Source organism: Equus asinus, chromosome 2, assembly GCF_041296235.1.
Source record: "Equus asinus isolate D_3611 breed Donkey chromosome 2, EquAss-T2T_v2, whole genome shotgun sequence".
NCBI classification, from domain to species: domain Eukaryota; kingdom Metazoa; phylum Chordata; class Mammalia; order Perissodactyla; family Equidae; genus Equus; species Equus asinus.
In genome coordinates, this window is record NC_091791.1 from 156,660,546 (window position 1) to 156,684,323 (window position 23,778).

At 45.1% G+C, this 23,778-nt stretch overlaps 1 long non-coding RNA gene across 2 annotated transcripts in view; it reads right to left on the reverse strand.

Moving 5' to 3' along the window:
• LOC139043873 (uncharacterized) overlaps positions 1 to 23,778 on the reverse strand; it is a 133,161-nt gene that overhangs the window by 101,204 nt on the left and 8,179 nt on the right. Inside the window, exons 2-3 of one of the 2 annotated variants that reach the window (XR_011500948.1) lie at positions 20,735 to 20,856; positions 11,341 to 20,067 (exon numbers count right to left, since the gene is read on the reverse strand). The exons of the other annotated variant lie outside the window; for it this stretch is intronic. This is a non-coding gene — a long non-coding RNA (uncharacterized lncRNA). Of the gene's footprint in view, positions 1 to 11,340; positions 20,068 to 20,734; positions 20,857 to 23,778 lie in introns of those variants that run through there. 2 annotated transcript variants of the gene reach the window in all.

Below are 23,778 nucleotides of genomic sequence, written 5' to 3' on the forward strand. Positions count from 1 at the left end.
CAGACTTTCTGTTCAGAAAAGAGGAAAGATGGAGTCCGGTGAGGGAGTGAGGCAGGGAGGGAGGAAAGGAGAGCGGGAAAGCAAGGAGAAAGAAAGAAAGACAGGCAGGGAGGGAAGCAGTAAGCGCTGCCCGATAACGGGCAGGGCCGAGCTGTCTGGGCAGGTGTCTGAATAGCAAAGTGTGTTTGACGAAGTTAGATTCATCTAGCTGATTATGTGTAACCTGCTGTTTTTGGATGGAGTGTTCTATATATATCTATTAAGTCCATCTGGTCTAGTTTTTCATTTAATTCTGCAATTTCCTTGTTGACTTTCTGTCTGGATGATCCATCCATTGGTGTTAGTGGGGTGTTGAGTTTCCCTACTATTATTGTGTTGTTGTTGATATCTCCTTTTAGTTTTGTTAATAGTCACTTTACATACTTTGGTGCTCCTGTCTTGAGTGCATATATATTTATAAGTATTATGTCTTCTTGGTGGAGTGTCCCTTTTATCATTATAAACTGCCCCCCTTTGTCTCTCTGTATCTGTTTGTGTGCTCAGTCAATACTTTTTGACTTAACTACCCTATGAGAGAAATTCCTTTTAGTTCTATGTCACTCAAGGGACTTCAATATTCCCGAGGAGACAGGATGCAGACCTCAAAGTTATTTGATTCATTATCAAATAAAATCTGAAATTTTTTTCCAGATAGCTTCATGATGCAGATCCCATCTCCCACCCCCAAAATAATAAATAAACACACATGTGAATACGTCCCTTGTAGGTACCAGATTGACTGTGGGTTATGTTCATTTCTGATTCACTTCTGCAACTCTGTGGCTTTCTCTTCTTTTCCAGAAAACAGTGGAATGCAAAGAGTGAGGATGACTGATTAGAGGGATAATTTGCAATTCTCTCTGATTTTATTTTTCAAAAATTCTCATTCACACATTTTCATGCTAAGATGACTCGTGGTTGACAATTATTTGCAGGGCACCTCGGAAAAGATTTGGGACACGCTGCTGTGAATTGAGATCCGCAGCTCCGAGAGCTGACCTTCCCCGCCCGATGTTCCAGGCACAAAGATGATTGTTGTCTAGATGTGGGGGACACAGTGAGACATTTTTGCCCGTTCCCGACAGGAACCACAACATAAAGGAAGTAATGCCATTCTGCGAGTGAAACTTTAAAATAAATCATAAGGGATCAGAGCAGCGAGGAACAAAATTTTGAGATACTCTGTCCTGGGAAAGAAAAATGAGAGGAAGGATAGAGCGATTTGCAGTTAAAGAGGGAAGAGGAGATGCCAACGTACCAAGCATGTCCCCAGACAAGAAGGGAAAGACAGTGCACACATACGATGACACAGGAAAAACAGGACGAAAAGTTGGCAGAACAGACGAGGGTATGGAAAATAGCTCCCTCCTGCCCTTGAGGAATTTAAAAATTTCTTCAGATCATGAATCATGGCAGTCTTCCAAACGGTGAACTTCTATAGTTCTTCTCAATACCCATCCCACCCCAGGAGGAGGTTTCTAGAAAAGACTGTTAAGAACTTCGATCTTTAAGACAATTTTCCATGTTTTTCATTATAAATATGCTTTTAATAATTGATCTTTTACCTGTAAGATCTACATTGTGACTGATTCTGTGGGTTCTTCAGAAGTTTTAGACTTAAAATTAATCCTTATAATATAATGAAGTGGTAAATAAGGCTTTGAAAATGTAAATCAATGCTAATTGTAGTATTTATTAACATTTGATTATTTAAGCAGGAGACTGTGGGGTGCCCCCAGGCCTGCCCTTAACCGCTTAAGCCCCTTAGGGACCCCATTGGTTAGAATTGCATAATCTCCCCAAAGGCCAGTCCAAGCTTGAGTTAAAACTAAGGAGAGGGGCTGGCCCGGTGGGGCAGTGGTTAAGTTCGTATGTTCCGCTTCAGAGGCCCGGGGTTCACTGGTTTGGATCCTGGGTGCGGACATGGCACCGCTCAGAAAGCCATGCTGTGGTAGGTGTCCCACGTATAAGGTAGAGGAAGATGGGCATGGATGTTAGCTCAGGGCCAGTCTTCCTCAGCAAAAAGAGGAAGATTGGCAGTAGTTAGCTCAGGGCTGACCTTCCTCGGAAAAAAAAAAAAAAAAAAACCTAAGGAGAAACAAAAAAGGGAGAGAGGATTTAGCACTTAACACCACTTGGTGGAGCTAGGGCCAACCTTGAAGAATCCTGGCAAATGAAACCAAGAAAAGGTGCTGGTGCTGGCTCAGTGGACCAGGGAATGTTTAAGATAGAGTCTGTCACCTTTTATCTGGGGTCAGCGGACACATTCACCCCATTGACAGCCTGTGAAATATTCACGCTATTCACTTGAATGTTAGAGAATTCTTTGGTGAGGCTGAACTGAAATAATTGATTTCAATAAAAAGAAATGCGAGGAAAAATGGTTTTAAAACTCTTAGGACAATGTATTTAAAACTCATAACCTGTTGATAAGGGTGGCATCTTTCCTGTAACAATGAGGGGGCTGCAGGCTCTGTCCACAGCCCTCCACAGTTCACTGTGTGCTCACTGCCTGCGAGAGCTCACTGCCGCCAAGCAGCACAGATGTTGACGGCTCCTAGAGCCATTGCTCCAAGCTGTGCCTCTCACCCAAGGCCATGTTTCCCCACCAGGAAACAGCAGAATGAGAGCTTCAGGAGGTCCCCATCCAAGTGCATCTTACTGTTTACCAGTGTATCCCCAGCACCCATCACAGTAGCTCATAGCAGGCATTCAACAAATATCCCCCGGATGAATGAATGAATGAATGGCTGCTTCCAGCGGTCTATCACCAGGTCTGTTCACCAAACATTTCCAGACTCAAACTCAGAATCTTCCCCTCCAGCCCCCCGACACTATTCTATAAGAACCCAAAATTTGAAATTTGAAATCAGCTTACATTCCTCTTCTCTGGACCCTATATTGGATCCAACCACCTCCTCTTTTAATATATCTGATTATCTCCTTTGTCCCCCTGCCAACAGGCCAGCCATAATACATACCTCAAGCTTTTAATATAATGATAGTTCTCCTTCTAATTTCTATTTTCTTTTTTTTTTCTTGGTGAGGAAGATTGTCTCTGAGCTAACATCTGTGTCAGTCTTCCTCTATTTTGTATGTGGGACACCGCCACAGTACGGCTTGATGAGCAGTGTGTAGGTCTGCGCCCAGGAGCCAAACCCACGAACCCTGGGCCACCAAAGCGAAGCGCGTGAGCTTAAGTGAACTTAAGCACTACACCACCGGCCAGCCCCATCTGCTTTTCTATTTTCTCCCTATTCAACACATCCAACAAACTGGTACTGTATCATGGCTGAGCTTCCTGGCCCACAATGGCTTCATGTTTATGCTGAGACCAAGCACAGAGACAGGAATGTAGCAAGGAGCAAACACTGAATGGCCCTTTTGCCACCCATTCCCTCTGAAAGCCTGGGCATATTGTCTCACCACCCTCACTCTCCATTGCCTCAGGTATAAGATGTGAAGTTTCCAATAGATGGTTTCCAAAGACATGTCCACACTCAAATACTGCCATTGGTATCCCACCAACTCCACAATACGCTCCATTAATTTCATGTTCTCGTCCATTCAAACCATATCCCTACCCCCATTCCATACAGAAGTTCCCTTCTACTCCTGTCAGGCTTCCTAGTCTATACCAATAGGCTCAATTCCAGCACTTAATCTTGACTCATTTGGCTTTTTTCTCCATATGATGCACCCGACCCCACTTCTTTATCAGTCTAAATTCTGCACTTCCTTCAAGGTCAAACTCAGGTCTAACTTCTGTGAAACCTTCCCTAACTCACCTGTCTGTGATGGCATACTTTTTATCCAAGTACCTGTAGCAAAGTACCACATTGTCTCCCCAAGGCAGATACTCCTAGAGGAGAAGGCCTCCCCAGGGAATTAACAATGAACCTCCAAACAAAGGGAGTGGCAGTATTTCTAATTTTTTGTTTTTTGTGGTTTTTTTTTTGCTGAGGAAGATTCCCCTGAGCTAACATCTGTGGCCAATCTTCCTCTTTTGACCTGAGGAAGATTAACCCTGAGCTAACATCTGTGCCAATCTTCTTCTGTTATGTGTGTGGATCGCTGCCACAGCATGGCCACTGATGAGTGGTGTAGGTCTGCACCAGGGAACTGAACCCAGGCTGCAGAAGTGGAGTGCATGTGAACATAACCACTAGGCCACGGGCTGGCCCCCAGTAGCTTCTAAACTTTTAAAAGCATGCACCCAAGTTAAACATTTAAAACAAATTCTTGTTTATTTATGTTTTGCTTTAAAGTTGCATGTATAAATGATATGGAGAAAAAAATTATCCTCTTGGCAATTAATATGGAAGAATTTCCTTTGCAAGAGATAAGGGGAAACTTTGAATGAATGAAACCCCAGAGAATATGCTCAAGTAACAATACATATATCCCTAAATGCCCTCTTGGGAGGGTATTCCCAATTAACTGTAGGACTTCCATTCTGCTGAGCACTAAGATGAGTGACATATTCCCCTGTAACAGAGTATAGAATGGGTAGTTTCCTGTCGTCTAGAATTTTTGACAAAGTCTCAAGCTGAGAACGATAGAGGAAAGGTGGCCTCACATTCCAAGGAGAGATGTTACACACACCAGACTTACTGAAAAACAAAACACTTGAAACCAGCAAACAGTTAGTCATTGAGGATTAAGTAGCCAGGAACTAAAGTTTTCTTTCCTTTTTGCAATTACTGATTATAGCTTTTAGCTGTTTAACCCACCCATTATTAACTGTGCTGTTTAGGCAATATGCTATCTGACTCCCACGAGGTTCCTATAGATAATATCTTCCTGGAGTCTGGGTCACCAGGGTAATTGTGTGTGAGCTGTTCTTCAGGAATTAGAATCCCTTTGTCCACTCCAGGCTGGTTGAGACCACCAGCTCATCAACTGGGCCCATGCAGATGTCCAATAAGTGATCATTTGACTTCGAGAGGCTAAAAACTCCACCCTCGGATTGTGCTCATGCCACCATTTTATGAGCATGCATCCTACGAAGAGGCATGCAGTCTGACTATGCTTGGGCACATCATCAATTACCTCCCCTCTCTTCACCTCCAATCACCTATCTCCACATTTCAGACCACCTTTCCCTTTACCCCATGAATATCCCTGAGTCTCTATTTTCAGAGAGGTGGGTTTGAGACTCATTCTCCTGCTTCCTCACTTGGCTGCCTTGTGATTAAACCCTCTCTCTGCTGCAATCTCATCGTCTCAGTGTTTAGCTCTCTGGGAAATGGGCAAAAATGAACCTGGTTTGGTCACACACTGACCTTGTGATTCCTAACCTCACTACATACCTGTAGCCTGTTGAAGAGAAGTATGGCGGCATATCCAAACACAGAAACTGGGGCCTACTTCCCACTTACAGAATTACAAGGATGTAATTCTGTTTGGACAAAAAAAAGGGAATCAGATTGAAATTAAGTTGTCTCTGATAAACTGTAGGCTGAACAGAAGAGGGTGGTGTTTAAGAACATGCCCTTGTAATTATATGGCCTGGGTTCAAATCACGGCTCTGCCATTTACTAACCAGGGAACTTACTTCATCTTTGAAAGTCTATGACCTCATCCTTAAAAATACAGATAGTAACAGTACCTACTTCACAGGTCTTGAGGATGAAAAGAAGTAATGTTTGTACCTTGCTTAGCACTGAGTCTATCCCTTGGTCAAAGAATGTGAGCCATTATTATGCACCAGACATTCAACCAGCCAGCAGCAGAAACTCACCTCAGGAAGGCACTTTCTTCTCCAACTAGAACACAAATATTTATTCTTTATATGAAAAATCCCTTTCCTGTTGCACATGAGATTTTGCTTCCCCAGTAAATAACTATAAATCTCAAGTACACATCCGGATTGCAGTGGCTGATAGAGACACCCAGTATGAAGCATGTGAAAGTGATGAAAAACATATTTTGCACAGTTTCTCCAAAATTTTGTGGCAGTGGAGGCCCTCCAGTGGGAGAGTCACCCACTGAGGATGACATTATTCCCTGATTCCGTCAATGAGCATAGTTATCTTTCCATTTCTTCCTAATTGCCGTGTGTGATGGTAAAAAATTTAGGAGACACAGGTAGTCATGTGCAGAGTCACAGAAATAAAACTCTGAGCCACAAAACACGGATTCATACGACTCTATTCCTAGGAAGGTAGTTGCCCTCTATAGACAAAGTAGCTCTGCAGTTGGTCATGATGTCACTGAGTGCCTGTTCTGTTAAGCATCAAGGGACATTGAACCATGCTTATTATATTTTTCCATAACTCCCATTTTTCCTGGGGTAGAGCTCATTCCTCTTGGTGCCTGGAGTACACAGCCTCTCTCTTTTCTAACTTGACTGATCTTGCCACAGATGGTTACTGTGACTTTAGATGTCTCAGAGCCATGCTCAAACCCACTGAGCTAATTGGCTTAGACACCCTGAGGAAGGGTGCAGGGATCCCCCCGGGGATAATAACACCCTATTTCTAGAACAGCCTGTGGGAAATTTACAGGGTCATGGTCATGTTATTTACATGCAAATAGGAAAGGAAAATTCATTCCAGCAGGCCACATTCTAACTACAAATACCAGAAGAAGTTATAAATACACAATAGGAAAACCAGTCTGTTAGCATTATCTCAGAATGCCTAGGAAAGGGAGCCAACTGCATTAGCAGTTACAAAGGACTTGGGCAAAATCCGATGGCCCTTGGCACCAGATGTTTTCCTCATGCTAATTTTGTAGATACCAACTTTTATCTAACATTTTCATGGTTAAACCAAGGACAGCGTAAGTATGTGTATTTTTTAGAACTCCATTTGTATTGTAATCACTTCTCTGTGCTGGTCTTTGTGTAGCCGGAAGCCCCAGCCTGGTCTCCAGGCATCCTCAAAAGTTTTCTCTGACCTCTTTCTTAACAACCGAAGTTGCCGGTAAACACTCAACTCACTACATTCTCCAAGTTCAAGTTAATTGTGAGGTTCAGATCTGATCTCTTTACAACAGGGTTCAAAGTCAGTCCATCACCATTTTTCACCCCTAACTAAAATGTTTACTGTTAAGTGTTAATTTTTTTCTAAATTTTAAACCTTTCATTTATCTTGCAGACCTGAGCAGTTTATTAGCGCCAATAGGAAAGAAATGAAAGCTTTATCTCATGATATTTCACCTGGCTTCTCTGAGAACTGTGAGCGTTGCAGGATGTGGGGGAAAAGTTGACCCACAGCACCATCTCCTGGCCCATCTGGTGTGTTGCACTGAGAAAGTGAGGCGCATCAGAGAACTGTTGAACACTTCTAAGTGCAAATTTCAGGCCATTAAGTACGCCAAGCCAGCAATGATGTCAACGAACCACACCTAGAATATGAAAGTGTGAGTGTGGCTTTCCCAACAATCCTCAGGGAATCGATTGTTGCCAAGTATTAAAATCCGCCAGTGTGGTGTAAACGCAGGTACTCTAAAAGCTAATAAAAACATGCAGGCGTTCAAAGAGAAGATGAAAAAGTCCTCTGTAACAACGTGAGAAAACTTCCAGTAGAATACCAGCAGAAGGATAAAAGTAGATCATCAATCATGATGATAAGCATACAAAAAGAAGGGAAGGAGGAAAATGAAAAGTGGACTGTATAAAAATGGCAGCCAATGCAGTTGATTTCTTTTTCTAGGATCCCTTGAGATTACATACTGTCTGTGCAGTAAATGAGGACACGTAGGCGATCGCTAAGTTGTTGTGCTTTGCATGAAACCGTACTAGATGTACAAAAAGGATTCATCCAAATCTTGCTTCATGAATAGTATCTCATACTCACAGGAAATATTCTCTCAAATGGAAACAAGCCAAGAGTGCCCAGCTGACTCATGGTGCCCACTATCAACCTTGCCGAACAAGCCATTCTTTTCTCCCCCCAAAGTCAGCAACAGATCATATGGGTAAGGGCCCCCCCGAAACCGAAATCGTGTGAGCGCTTTAACCCGGGATCACTAGTCTCCAGGAATTTGACCGGCAACAGTCATTTCCAAACCTGCCTTACACAGAATCCCTTGGAGAGCTTTTCGAAAACAGATTTCCAAGCCCTACTCCCAGATCTGCTGTGACGGAATCTCTAGGGTTGGAACCCAAGAAATGACAGGTTCAAAATTCTCCCCAGGTGATTCTGAAGGCAGCCGGTCTATGGGCCCACAATTGGGAGCCCCTGGAGCAGCACAGCTGTATCTTATTGAGAAGGGAGCACAGACTCAGTAAAAGCCTTGCGTTGTTAGTCCTGCACTGCTTACAAGAGATGCGACTCCAGCTCCAGATCATCAAAGGTAAACATTCTTCGCTCCCAAAGTTTGCTGACAGTTACCAGGTTTTCTTTTGGGTAGAACATTTTCGAATGAAGAAATAATCCAATTTGTATATAGTCTATGGCTGCTTTCTTCCCCAGACCTTTCATGTGAACTCTGAAAGTCAGGATCATTGTAACATTGACCAAAGTCTGAATCCAGGAAGAAAATGTCTTGGATAATGGGGAGTGGGGTGCACACAGTTACCCAAAGGAGGAACCCCTTTTGGCCCAAGAACTGTCTGGGTGACCCTGGATCATTAATTGTGGCCATGGGCTAGAAGGTTCTTGGTGGAGAAAGGCTGGAGGCTGGAAGATTAATTAAATGCACTTGCAGCAAATTTGGAGTGAATTAATAATTGCCAGACTAAGATGGGAATTGAAAGTCATGTTTTCTTCAAAGTGATCGATGAATCCTATTTCCAAGAAAAGGCCTCCCTAACTCCCCTTGTCAAAATTAGCCTATCCCACCCTTTAACTTTATCCCACTGTGCCCTCCCTCATCAGAGCCACGTATCACAGTATTAGAGTGATTGGGTGATGTGTATCGCGCCGCCCGGTCCGACAGACCCAGACGCCCAGAGGACAGATCTGCTCTCTCACCTTTGCAGGTCCTGATACACCTACGATACCGCTTTGCCCACAAGGTAAGCTTGTAAATGTTAGCCAAATTTTTGGAAGAAGTTGGTGACTGATTTGGTTAAGGAGTAAGAATGTGCTGCCACTGAAGGTCATTAGAACCAGCACTTGGTTTTAAACAAGAACCGCAGGTCCTAATGATAGAAACAACAAAGGAGGTGGATGGTCTTCACAGAAGTTGTCACCAGTACACTCCACAATCCTCTTGGCTGTGACTCTTCAGCCATGACCCAAGGGAGGAATGTGAGGCCAGGACAGTCTCCCCAGAAACAACCCATTTGGTCACGCAGTACAGTAGAGATTATAGGACCTCAGGAAAGCTCTAGATTTCTCACCCCCTATCCAAAATGTCGCAACTCAACCTCTGACAATGAGAAAGGCAGGGATGTGCATAGATGACGGGGCTTTGTGAGATTCCCAGGGAGAGGAATGCAATAGACTTTAAAACAGAAAGCGGAAATCATGGCCTCCTGAAAGCTAGTCTTCTGACGATCAAAGCAGCTCACTGGGGTCTGGCGGATGACCTAAAACTTTCTGTGATTCTGCTTTTATTCACGCTGGTAGAGGAGGACAAGAGAAGGAGGAAGATGACCACGACTAGGAAATACAGAAGAGGGGAAACAGATCAAGAATTTTTAGAACCGGAAATACTACTGTTGTTTTGCTGTCCATGAAAATATTTGAGCAACTTACATACATGCCACTAGTCAATTGAACAGAACACCACGTTTCCTTTATTTTACTCCTTTTCTCTCCAGAATCTCAGCTAAGCTGTAAGGCATTTGCTTTAGTCCCATCAATCAATCCATAAGCACATACGCTGAGCACACACCCTCTCACCATGCGTGCCAGGTACCACAGCTTACAAAAGAGGAGAGCTGATGCCTGTCCTAACGGGTCTGTAACATGTGAGACATAGATTTACGAAACTATCAGTGAGTAAAAAACACCACACAGGTTTATTGTGTGATGTAGTCTAAACAGGACAACAGACAATAAGGTAGACATTTAAAGTACTTACTTTTAAAAGATAACTTTGAGTCATTAGTTTCAGTGTGATCTCATTTATTATAAATTGATACTGTAGGTACGCCCCTTCCCACATTAAGCAAACCCGATGTACATAAAAATTAAGATTTACACAGGCTATAAATTAAGGAGAGGTACCTCTGTTTATAAAATAATTACTTTAAAAGAGGATTTATCACAGCTCCTTTGAAATTGTGAGCTCAAGGTATGATGTGAAAGCAAGCTTTGGTGATCAAGAGCACATGCTCCAGGGCCAGGCATCAAGGTTCAGTGTAAGCTTGGCTCGTTTTTCGCTGTGTGACCTTAGGCAAGTGATTCAACATCTCTGTGCTTCAGTATCTTTATTTGTCAAAAGGAGATAATGATAGCATCTTCCCACAGGGAGGTTTCCAAGATCAAATAAGTTCCTGTGGTCAAGTGCTTGGCACTGTGCCTGGCCCTCATCTGCTGTGGAAAGTGACGCACACCACCATCAGGGCCAGGTGACTGGGAAGCTCGCGGACAAGGTAGAAAATCCGGTACTAAATAGAAATTCGTTTTCTCCAGAAAGATCACAACAGAAATGTTTGTATGTCTTTTTTGAAAAGCAAACAGAAGTTACTCCTCTGGGAGATGCAGGAGGAAATCATAAGTATTATTATTTAGATACATGCTTTCCCCTTTTATCTCAGCCTTCAAGCAGATGTACTTCTGCTTTCACATGAAATTGATGATCTTCCCACGCACCTCAGAATCAGTCGGAACCAGCTAGAAAGAGAAGGAAGTTTCCACAGCAGGAAAACCACAGAAATCACGTTTCCAATTGGACGCTGATCTTCCCATCAGGAGTGAAGAGAGAGAGATGATAGAGAGAGAAAATAAATTGCCCCTCAAACAACTGATGCCGAATGATAATTATATCTAATTTCTATGCATAGAAAAGTCACACTCTCTGATGTTTCACGTGTTAGCAGTAAACATACAGTTGAAAAATCAATGACCATAACAATTATTCTTTCGTATTGAAAGAAGGCCAATTTAAAGCTAAATGCGAAGAAAAGCAAAAACTCAAGCCAAATGAAATACTGGTTCAGAGAATATTCTTATGTTTTGATTTTATCTGGGCCTAATAGAATTTAAAAATAATGGTCCAAATAATTCTAAGTGTTTTCTGATAAACATAGTGGGTAGAATTCAAAATAAATAATCACAGTTTCTGAATACCGACTCAAAATCAGTTTATTCTGGATTTTTATTCAGTCCCTGATGCTCGTAACTTTTCTTTTGGATGTCTTATTCCAGCTAAGTTTTACTTGAAAAGTTGGTGGGGACCATGTCTCCTATCTTTTAAATTTTTGTATCCAAATATAATACAAATAAAGAAAAATGCACAGATCATAAACATACAAGTCAATGAATTTTCACAAACTGAACACAGCTGTGTGTTTAGCACCCAGATCAAGAAATGGAACTTACCAACACCTCAGAAGCCCACTTCATACCTCCTTCAAGTCATTAGCCACCTCCCAAGAGTAACGTCTAGCCTAACTTTTACCTAGTTTAGTGTATCAGCTGGCTATTGCTGCATGACAACCAACCACAAAACTTCGGTGGCACACAAAGTCAAGATCCTATGGTTCACTCACCTGGGGTGGTTATACAGGCAACTCTGCTCATCTTGGCTGGGCTCTCTCCCATGTCTAGGGTGGGGAACAGCTCTCCTCCAACAGGCCAGCCAGGGCATAGCCACGGTGATGGCAGAGGATAAGACAATGGACCCAAATATGCAAGCCTCCTATTGATGCAAGACAGGACCTGACAGAACCAGGATGAGTATGAGGCTAGGAAATGAGTCAGGCAAGTGCAGTGACAGCTCCTGTCTTGACTGAAAATGTTGATATTTCATTCGCCATGGATTTTCTTTTTGCATTAATTTTGATTTTTTTAAAACATTGCATTAAAATCTTATTTTTCTAGAGCACTGAGGTTTGTTGGCAGCCCCTTAAATTTTGTGCCCAGGGTAAATGCCTTGCTTGTCTCATCCTAGTTCCGCTCTTTTGAGGAAAGGTGCTCCATTTCTTAGTGAGGGGAGCTGCCGTCATATGGCAAAGGGCACAGATATCGGGAAAGCCAAAGAATCAGAGCTAGTAATGCAATTCATCACTGTCACCAACTAGCTGCCCCAAAGAACTCAAAGGTGGGTTTGGATATCTTAACTGAGTTTCCAAATTGTTCTTTTTCCTTTCATTATGTTAAGGAGATGCAGTCACCAACCACCCTGAAGCAGACCAAGCCTCACCAGAGAGCCATGCCTATGACCTTTGCCTTATTTTATTTCATGTGTTTTTGAGGAAGATTAGCCCTGAGCTAACTACTGCCAGTCCTCCTGTTTTTGCTGAGGAAGGCTGGCCCTGAGCTAACATCCGTGCCCATCCTCCTCCACCCTATACGTGGGACACCCAACACAGCATGGCTTTTGCCAAGTGGTGCCATGTCCACACCCGGGATCCGAACTGGCAAACCCCAGGCCGCCAAGAAGTGGAACGTGCACACCCAACCACTGCACCACTGGGCTGGCCCCTTTGCCTTATTTTTAATGCTAAGATCTCTCCAACAGGAGCTTAGGCCTTATTACCATAACCTGCAGTGTATATAGAAGCATATTTTTAACTGAGCCTGCACAAGCGAATGCCCACTTCTCCCTTTTGAATATTCATTCCCCATCCGAAATAAATGTCCCTGCTTCCCTTTGTTTGAGGATGCCACGACTCTGAAGTGCTTCCTCATGGTTTCCTATTTGCTGCAAATATACCTTACTCTGTGACACGACTACTTCTGGTAGAGAGTCTGATTTAACTCTCCAGAAGGGAGCCCACTCCCATTTTGGCAACATTACCACAATTAGTTTTGGCCATTTTTGCACTTTATTAATGAGAATTATGTAGTATGTGTTCCTTTGAGTCTAGCTTCTTTCTCTTAACATAATGGTTGTGAAATGCATCCATAGTCTCGTATGTGGTTGAAAATCATTCATTCTCATTGCTATATGGAATTCCATTGTGCAAAGACACCACAATGTTGATGGGCATTTGAATAGTCATAGTTCTGAGCTATTATGAATAGTGCTGCTTTGAATAATCTAGTATACATTTCTGTTAAATATCTATGCTATTTTCTTCTTGAGGAAGATTCAACTTGAGCTAACATCTGTGCCAGTCTTCCTCTGTTTTGTACGTGGGTTGCCGCCACAGCTTGGCTGCAGACAAGTGATATAGATCTGTGCCCAGGCCACTGAAGTGGAACATGCCAAACTTAACCACTAAGCCATGAGGCAGGCCCTCTGTTAAATATCTATACATTTTTGTTGGGCGTATACCTAGGAGTGGAATTGCTAAGTCAGAGAGTGTACAGATGTTCGTTTCTAGTAGCTACTACCAGTTATTTTTAAGATTGGCACCTGAGCTAACATCTGTTGCCAATCTTCTTTTTTTCTTCTTCTTCTTCTTGTCCTCCTCCCCAAAGCGCCCAGTACATAGCTGTATGTTCTAGTTGCAGGTCTTCTGATAAGTGGTGCCATGTCTGCACCCAGAATCCAAACCAGCAGAACCCTGGGCCACCAAAGCAGAGCCCACAAACTTAACCACCCAGCCACGGGGTGGTCCCCGCCTGCCAGTTTTGTAATGATTAATTCCTTTAGCTTTATTAAAAGTCTTGATATGTGGTAGTATAAGTCTTACAGTTTTATTCTTTTTCAAGATTCTCCTGGCTATTCTTGGCCCTTGGCATTTCTAAATGAATTTTAGAAGAAGCTTGTCAATTTGCACAAAAGAAAAGAATCTATAGGATTTTTATTTGGTTTGCTTTAAATCTATAGACTAAAGTGGGGAGAACTGACATCTTTACAGCAAGCTTCTGTGTCTTCTTAAATTTCTCTCAATGTCTCTTACCTTTGTATATCTATTTTGAATGAACTAGGTAGCTGAGAATTACATAAAATAAGTGATCCACAAACGCATTGTCATACAGGCCTTGGACTGAGTTCCGTCTTTCAGCCACACTGCTCATCTCACTCACCCCTCCACTCGTCCTCTTCTTCCACCTCTCCTGGCCTTGTGTGGGCTCTTCCTTGAGGCAGGTGGAATTCCCTTCCTGCCCTCTGTCCCTCCTACCAGACAAATTCGAATCTTCCTTTGAAACCAAGAATGGAGGAGTTCAAATTTCCCTGAATCAGAGCAAAACTGTGCCTCCTGTGCACAAGGTTGAAGTGGGAAACAAAGGAACCAGAGTGTCTGCACTTGTTTTGCAGAACAGCAGGAAGACCAGTGATGGGGGAGCTTGCTGACAGCCCCCTCTCCTCCCAGCTAAATGTCATGCAGGTTCACTGAGAAGCTAAAGTGACTGATTGTAAACTTTAGACATCACAGACTAAAAATCCACTGCACGCAGCACACAGGTGCCCCCGCTCCCAAAATTTGCACGTGTAACCCATGAAGAATATGAAAGAGTCGTGCCTGCACAGAGGAATCAGAACTTCAGCCCCCAAGGCCCCACACTCCACCTCCCCTACTTAAAACCCCAAATAAAAACCCTTGCTTGTAGCTCTGCAGAGAGTTCAGGATTGCAGCCTTGGCTGCCCGCTCTCCTTGCTCAGCACTTTGCAATGAAATTCCCACTTTCTTCCACTACACCTGGTGTCAGAGATTGGTTTGCTGCAGGGCAGGTGAGTAAACCCACTTCTGGTCCAGTCACACCTGGACAACTCAACTCAGACTTCATTGTCCTACAGAGTCAGCGAGTCATCCTTGTGGTCTCCCACTGCATTCTCCATTCCCCAATCTTAAAGCACCATAGTGTATTCGGATGAGCTGCTCCGGTGCCTGCTCAACCTCTGGGCTCTGGCCAGAGCCAGCCCAACGCTTGGTAGATACATGTTGGATAAAGGAACACAGCCATTGCATTTTTTGTCGAGTTGTTTGGTTTGGGTGGTTTGTTGTTGGTTTGCTTGTTTCGCCTTTGTGGGACTTCATTTGGATTTTAGTTTAGCTCAAGGAAAACTGGAGTGTCTAGTTTGGCACTCCAATGAATGTCAGTCTGATTTTTGTTTCATGATTTTGTTTCATTTTTATTTGAAAATATTCATCTACACTCAACCTGTTTCCAATAAGGTTTTGAAGCAGATACATTGCTTGGTCTGATTCACGTCACAGCTTCTATGTTGGTTTAAAAGAAAACCATCAACTCTGAATTTTTTTCAAATACCAGTGACAAGGGAGCTCATAAAAAAAGCAGTCACCACGCAATGGCCACTAGGTGGCAGTTTCACTCTCAATATGATCAGCTTGACAGTGTCTTGTGCTGTCATTCAAGAAGTGTGGGGATGCAAGATGAACTGTGGGTTAAAGCTTTACTAGGGCTGTGTTAATGGAAAAATAAAGGCCAAAAGTCAACCCTGAAGAAAATTGAGTTATGGGGAATACAACACGTAGAAAATGGAAAGGAATGCCGTTAGACATCATTTCAATGAAAGGTTAGCAAAAGGCTAAATTAACCACTTCCACAAAATCAGTAAGAAAGACATGCAAGACTAGAGGCAGGTCAGACGGTGCTGAAAGGCAACAGTCTCCTGCCCGCCCTCCACCGCTGGAGCCCTGACCCTTGGGGGTGGGGGAGGGGAGATGACGGCCTGTCGCTGGTCAGACTGAGCCCCCGATAGATAGCGTTCTTGAATTCTCCTGGGACGAAGGAGAGTTAGAGACCTTAGATCACATTGGATGGGACTCTACCAAACTGTTTTTGGTTAAAGCTGCTGTAAGCCCCGGAATTATAGGCGGATCATGCCAAAGTTTTGCTCTACATTTGACGGGTGGGGGCAGAGGCCATGTATTAATCACTTATTCTGTGCAAGAAACTTTATGGATCTTTTTTCATTTAATCTTCACAGCAACTTTATGAATTAGGTAACCCTATCCCCATTTTACAGATAGGAAACCTGAGGCTCAGAGCGAGTTTATATCTCATCCAGAGCTACAAAGTAAGAGGTCGGAGAGTGAAACCCAGCAGTCTGACTGTTGCCATAACCCTGAGCTGATTCCCAAGGAATCCCACCTCCCTCTCCTGGGAATAATGAGAGCATCTCCCTCCTCAGGGTCCGGTAGGATGAAGGCAGATGATGCTCATAGAGAGCCCAGGACAGCGTCTGAGGCACAGTCAGCATTAGGAAATTGAAGTTACCGGAGGCACAAGGTTCTTTCTCAGCAAGGCCCTCCAAGCCAGAAGCTGCAGCCATTTTCTCTGGGCCCTCAGAAAAGACAGCTGCCTGCAGATGGGCTTCATCATTTTGCACCTGTTGATCTCACCCAAAAGTGACATCCTCACCACCCAAAGAGGAACCTCTCCAAGGTCTAGTGGAGGGGAGGGGAGCGGAGCCAGGGGGCAGTGGCTGTAACCCAAGACTAGTCAGTTCTCCTGTTCTGGGAACCATAAAAGGAATCCCTGGGGGGGTCTGTTTAGTCTTCTAGTTCTGATTCTAAATTCAATAAGGGACTTTCCAGACTCAAAGTGTAAATCAGGGCCAGGGCTTATCTCCACTGAAAGCTGAGGTGGCTTCCAGAACAGCAAGTCTAGGCGCACCATGGTCTCATCCCCTACAGGCCACCCATGGACCTGGAGGAAACTGATTGAATAATGAACCTTGAGAAGACTGCAGGCTGAAAGGACCAACCATCCTCTATCGAGACTAGATGTTTTTATACGACAAATTCCTTCTGGCCTAGACTGGGGAAACTGAGGCCCAGAGGAAGCAAGAAACAAAGTAAATCCAACCTGAGTGATCAAGGAGGGCCCTGAGACCTGGGGTGGGCCTGAGAAGACATGGGCCTGGGGAAAGCTGTCCTGTTGGTGTCCTGGTCGTTAAGATGCAACATCCGCTCCTAAGCTTGGGGTAGGGCTTTAAATTTTGCACACAAAGAACCAGAGGAATCGAATTACCTGTTCTTCTTTCTTTCTCTGCTGCCAACCCCCAAAGAGGGCTAAGAACCAAGAAACTGGAGTCTAGACCAAACTACGAGATTCCAAAAACACTGCACCAGCCGTGAATAACCAGTAGACTTACGGTCTTTGTGATGAGGAATGGCTGCTTTATTTGTCCCCCTGCTGGAGTATCAGTTGTAAAAGAGACTAACGAGGAAAGGAGAGAAAAGTTTAAAAGAAGAGCTAATAAGAAGGGGCATGTGGCTTCTCTTCTACCATCCTCATCACCACCACTGACATCAATACTCAGGCTTTGTCCCAAGTAGTGGGAGGAGGAAGGAAATAAGCATGACTCCCCACAAACCATCTGAGGAGAGGAGAGATCACATGTGTCAATGCAAATAACCCATAACCAATCTATAAATGAAAATTGGTGTGAGTTTATTCTGAGCCATAATGTGAGGACCATGGCCCGGGGCCTTCCTTCCCCAAGGAAGGAAGGGTACCAAAGAAGTGGGGTGGACAGAGTGGTTATATACCCTCAAAGAGGATGTTTCACGTATGATTGAAATGTCCCTTTTACAATAGTCACAAGACTGCTCTGTCGGCACAGCAATTGATGGACACAGCAGATAGTAGCTCTGCTGTCTCGATGGACATAGCAGGGTGGCAGGTCTGTTGTCTCAAGCTGGGTGGTCACAGGTGAGCACAGTAATCAGTTCCTAGCCTAGGCAAGGATGCTTATCCTTAAGGAAATGCCAACGTGGGGGGAGTTGCACCTTTATCTTAAGGGCATTTGTTCTTCCCATAGGAAATGTTTAAAGCAGATATACAATGCATGCTCCATGGCCACGTCAGGCCCTTTTGGAAAAAACAAAGTCGGGCCAAATTAGGTTTACACCAAATGGTTTCCACATATACTCCAATATATCCTATTGCTTGCCATTTCTATTTGTCACATGTTCTCCCCCAGCTGGAGTTTCCTAAGCAGCAGCCCCCAGAGACACATCTGGGAGAAAGGAAGTGGGAGAGTGCATGGCACAGGCAGGTGGGAGGGGCTGGAAGCCAATTTCAGGCTTCCCTGGAATCAAGTTTTGTAATGGAGGAGGCCCATGTGTTTCCTTGGACCCAACCTGGTCTGGAGGCATTAGCTGGAACCTGAGACAACTTGCCAGCCCCAGGAGGACACTTGGGGGAAAGAAGAGGAGCATAGAGACAGGTGTGGACCACCTACCTAGGGTAAGGAGCAAGCAGCTGCCTCTGCGAAGCAGCAGAGATGACAAGAAGTAGCAGAGACAACAAGAAGCAGTAACCTATCCCCATTCTACAGATAGGAAACCTGAGGTTCAGAGCGCTTCCTGAAAAGGCCAGCCTCCAGCAACATCCATCCCAGGGGCCAGGCGGGTGGGGATGCCAGCAGTGGATACCAGCAGAGAAGTAAACCAGATGTGCCAAGAAGTATATAGGACTGGAAGGAGGGACGACTTCCCCAGCACCAGAATGCAGCCAACCAGGAGAAAGGACTTCTCCACCCCTGGCAGCCACCAAGGAACTGGGAGGCCAGAGGCAAGGACATTATGTTCAGTTACAAGATATATTCCACTCTGTAGCCATTTGTATTAGTGTTCTATTGCTGCCATAACGAATTACCATAACTGTAGCAACTTAAAACACAAAGATACTGTGTTTTAGTTCTGAGAGTCAGAAGTCCCATGAGACCCACCGGACTGAAACCACGGCCTCAGCAGGGCTGTGTTCCTTTGAGGAGGCTCAGGGGAGAATCCATTCCTTTGCGCATTCAGGAGTTAGCAGTGCCCAGGGGTTGTAGGACTGAGGTCGCTGTTTCCTTGCTAGCTCTCAACTGGAAAATGCTGTCTCCTTCACTCTCTCTGGTCCTTACATGTAGCTCTTTACATCTCAGAACCAGCAACAGTTGCATGGAACTCTGCTCACACTGTATCTCTTCTTCCATAGTCACGTTTCTCCCTCTGACCGCGCCTGGGGAAGGCTGGCTGCTTTGAAGGACTCAGGTGATTAGAATGGGCCCACCTGAATAATCCAGGCTAGCCTCTCCATCTCAAGGGCCATAACATCGACACACCTGCAAAACCCCTTTCGCCACGTAAGGTAACATATTCACAGGTCCTTGGGACTATGATGAGAACTTTGGGGGGTTGTTATTCTGTCTTCCACACCATTATATATTCAACAAGTATTTATGTAGTGCCTTAATGGGCCAGGGACAATGCTAGGTGCAGACTTAAGATGTCAGCATCGGGGGCGTTAGTCTGGGAAGGGAATCTGGGAGTGGGGTGCGCACCCCTGGACACCTGTCTTCCTGCTCCTTTGCAGTACTCCAGGGGGCACAATCTATGTCAAACACAATGTGGATTGTACCCCCCACTCACCTAACCCCTTGACTCCCCTACCCTTGTCCCTGAGTTATGCAGGCTGCAGCCTGCTCTAGAAGTTGCTAGAGGTCTCTGGAGAGGCTCATTCCAGTTCTCTGGGAAGCAGGAGCTAAGCTTGCCAAGGGACTGAGGTAGGGAACCTGCTAGATCCAGCTTTGGCCGTAGCAGAAAACCCAACAAGAGCAAGGGAGGATTTGCAGCATTCCAGAGGGCTGGAGACAGACGCCGCTCCTGCCCTCTGCCCTATTTCCTGACCTGGCTCCATGGTCCCCCAGGGGACTAGGGAGGGAAATGCCCAGAGTCCTCTTGGGCCCCTTGTAATTCCAGATCATAAAAGGGAAATGGGGAGAGGGAAGAACAAAGTTGGTTTCTGGCTAACTAAAGCCCTTTCCGGCTGAGGCTCCCCAGCCTATATTCTGTAGCACCAGGGTGCATGGGAGCCATTAGGTCGCTGGGTTTTCCTCAACCACAATCATGGTGAGTCAGCACAGTGGTTAGGTCTCAGCTGGGAGGCCACAGCCCCCAGCAGAGCTTTAGGTGGAGAGGCCTCCTGAATGGCCAGGCCTGCGGTCCTGCCCCATGTTCCTTCCAGTCCCGGGCCCCCTGGCTTGGCTGGCACCCCAGCTGTACATCAGTTCATCCAGCTGAGTGCTTCCAACGCCACAGCATGAAAGGCGAAGCTGATGGAGAAACCAGAAAAGAAGTTATCAGCTTGGTTTAACCAGCACTGGCTAGCATTTGGCCAACAGCATCTCAGGCTCTTTGCTCCATGCCCAGCTTGAGATAGGAGGGGATTAGTGATGCCTTCTGCCTTCCTCTGCTCTAGAGTCCACATTGGGAGGCCAGGCCCTGACAACGAGCACCCTCTGCAGCCTCGCATTGCTGGTTACAGGTCAATGTAGCTTCTATTCCTAAAGTTACATAATTTCCCTCTTGTTCCTGATCTACTTTTAGTAAAACTTCCCTGGAAAACTTGGCACTTCCTTAAAATATCCAACACAAGGGTATCTTTACATTTTCCTATCGACTTCCCACATTTCAGCTTCAGTGGGTTCATAAACAAATTAAGAGTTCGATATCCTGACAAGTTAATAAATAAGAGGGATTGTAGCTCCCCAACCCAAAGTGGGAGAATCCTTGACCCCCGTGTTTTTGTGCCTCCTCAAAACTTCTTCATCCTCTCAACCACCTGACTTTTGGGAGTAGGAGCAAATCCTCTCTTCCTCTTCACTGCGATCTGCCCAGGTCACGGAGCCCGTCTCTTAACTGGGACATACTCTAATCTTCTTGAGCATACAAATCAATAGCAAGAGTAAAGTTGCATGTTGCAGAATATTTTCGACTCACCGGCTGAGAGCATTTGCAATGCTGTACACCACCCAGGAATGTACAGAATGTCCTGCCCCACCAGGTCCCGTCAACTGAGAATGTAAGACGGCTCTCGGAGCACAGGAAAAAAATTCTGTGTCCTGTCATGGGGATAGAGATTCACATAGAAAGTATTTCAGAAAACCAACAGATTTGTCATGAGCCAGAACCAGGTGACATGAAAAGGATTGTTGCTGTCCTTAGAGTTGAAGGTGAGTCCCTTTTCGGTGGGCAGATGGAAGTAGAATGCTGTGCCTGGGGAGTCTCATGTTCTTTGAAAAGATAAGGCTCCTGTCATGGAACATCTGGGAAGTTTCAACTGTCACATTGCCTCTTAGGAACCCTTAACACGGGAGTCCAGTCCTAGCCTGGGATTGGCCTAAGTTCCACGTGTGCCCTTGGAACGAGCTTGGACCCCATCCCCTCTACTCTAGCCCACTTCTCACTGTTCCTCCAATACCCTAAGTCTGTTCCCACCTAAGAGGCCTTTCTCACTGTTCCCTCTGTCTGAAACATTCCTCCCCCAGCCCTCTGTGTGGCTGGGTCTTATTGTTCAGGCCCCAGCTCAAATATCTCCCCTCAGAGACCCCTCTTCCCTGACACCCTCTCTGAAGTAGCCCACCCACCCCACTACTCCACCCTCCTCTCTTGTTCTTTTATCTCTGTCTGACAATGTCTGGTCGGGTTTGCATGTTGTTGACTATCTCGTGTCACCCTACCCAAGTATGAGCTCCATGGAAGCAGGGCCCTGCACATTTCGTTCACTGCTGAGTTCCCAGGGCCTCAGACGGTGCCTGGCACATAGCTGGCGGCCCACAGACATTTGTTGAAGGAATGCTGAAAGGTATATTCAGACATACATGTTTGATAGGCTGGGAATCTCCATAGGAGTCAGACTTGAGAGCAAGAAAACCAGGCTCTGGAAGAAATCCCTTGAGTGGACAAGGACTCTGGCAGAGAGGACGGGTCCAGGCAGCTGGGCTCAGGTGTCCTATGGAATGGCTGTTCCAGGTCAAGTATGAGGGTATGTTACATCATTCCCACCCTGTCCCACCCAGGGAAGAAGGGCCCTGAAACGTAAAATAACTAGAGCCCTGCAAGCCTGTGATGGGAGCCCTTTGGAAAGATCTGATTTCCGGAGAGTTTCCAGGAAGACCTCCAGGAACAAAGACCCTCGGTGCTAGACGTCTGCACCTTCAGAGCATCTTCAACTCAGGAAACTCAAGAGAGTGCCTGAGTTTGAGAAGTAACTATTAGGGAGTACAGTTTAACTGAGCCAGAAAAACTGTTTGGTTCTTGGACCCCCCACCTTCCACCCCCCACCCCTGCCTCCCGCACATTGCAATGTTAAGCTGCCTGGAGAGGAGGGGGATAGAGAAAGCTTTAGAAGAGCAGCAAAGTGAGGGGCAGCTTTGCCCCTGTCACCACCCAACCCTGAGGCCTTGTCCTGCAGGGGGGACGGGGGACTGGGGAGAAGAAGAAAGACAGAATGGTCTTCTGTGAGGTCTGGAGATCTGATGAGTATGTAAGATTGGAATTCTTCCCTCTGCCCCATCTCAGTTTTCTGAGCCACAACCCTTGCAGACAGGCCCTGCAAGACAAGTCTTATAATTCTTGTTTCCCAGGCAAAAAGTTGAAGTGTAATGGATTGTAACGGATCACGTGCTTCCTTGCCTGCCAAACCACCATCTCCACCTGACCTCCTCCCTGTATTAGAACCTGATTTGGGGTATCAGACAGTTCGTGCTCAGAGGAGGCTGAGCCCCTCCGGGCCAGGCAAGGGAATCTTGATTAGACTCAGCCCGTGGTCTCAATGCTGGCTGCACACTGGAACCCTCTCAGGTCAGTTAAATCAGCCTCTCTGGGGTGAGTTATAGGCCTTAGCGGTTTTACAAAGCTCCCGGGTGATTCTAATGTGCAACCAGGGCTAGGAATCACACACCTAAACGACAAATGGTAATTTCCATTCTCACCAGCGTGAAGGGAGAGTGTTCTGGGGGTTTCTAAGAAAACGGGCTTCCTTTCTTTTCAAAACGCATGTTATTGTACTGATGGAACAGCCTATGCTGCCCCAAGAGTGATGCCTGGAACTGTGGACTCGATCTTAAGGACAAAAGCCAGTATATTAACGTTGTCAGAGAAAAAAGAGGAGAAAAGCCTGGATCCTTGAGATGTTATTGAGCAAATGAATTACCCAACCCGGGCACAGCCCTCTACCTGGACCTTCTGTTTAAGGGAGTTAAGAAAGGTTGAGTTGGCCAGGTTCCATTGTGTTTTTTGTTGCTTGCAGCTGAGAGCATCCTCAATGATATGGTCATTCAGAAAGTGGCAGAGCTGAAAGCCAAGAGCCAAGTCCATCTCTAATGCAGCCAGTAGGAGTGAAGAATGAGAGGCCAAGGGACAGCTGGGAGGGGACTCGGATCAGAGCATTGGATTCCGAAACAGTTTTCAACTAATGAGAGGTAGTTGGTGAATGTCATGACATATTAGTTTGATTTTTTTTCTCTTTTTCTTGTTCATCAGAATCCCTACATGAAAATGAAGAGGAATATTATCTAGATACTTAATTGCCAGCTTCTGGTTTAAAAAAATAAAACTGGAGAGAAAAGCCAGCTTTGAAGTTTGGAAAGTTATTGAAATTATTAGCTAAAATAAGGAATCCGGATTGTCTTGGATTTTGGTTAAATATCTAAGAAATTCTATTCATCTAGCCAATCACCTCAGTGACTAATGAATCGAACCAGTTTTTCAACTGAATTGAGTCTTCAGTCCACTGATTTTTCCATTTGGGGCTCCCAGGATAAACATTGGAAAGCCCCCTTTAAAAAAAAAAAAAAGAAAGGCCCCTCTACTATTTGGTCATTATAAAATAATCAAATCTCCGGTGAAAAGCAGTCGCCAAAAATACAAGTGTTTCTTGGAAAGTTCTTGTACAATATGCAAGGCTGAGATGGCTAGAAATTTCCACCGCAGTCCTGAGGAACGGCCTGAAGGTGGCGCTTGAGGGTGATACTATCAGAGCA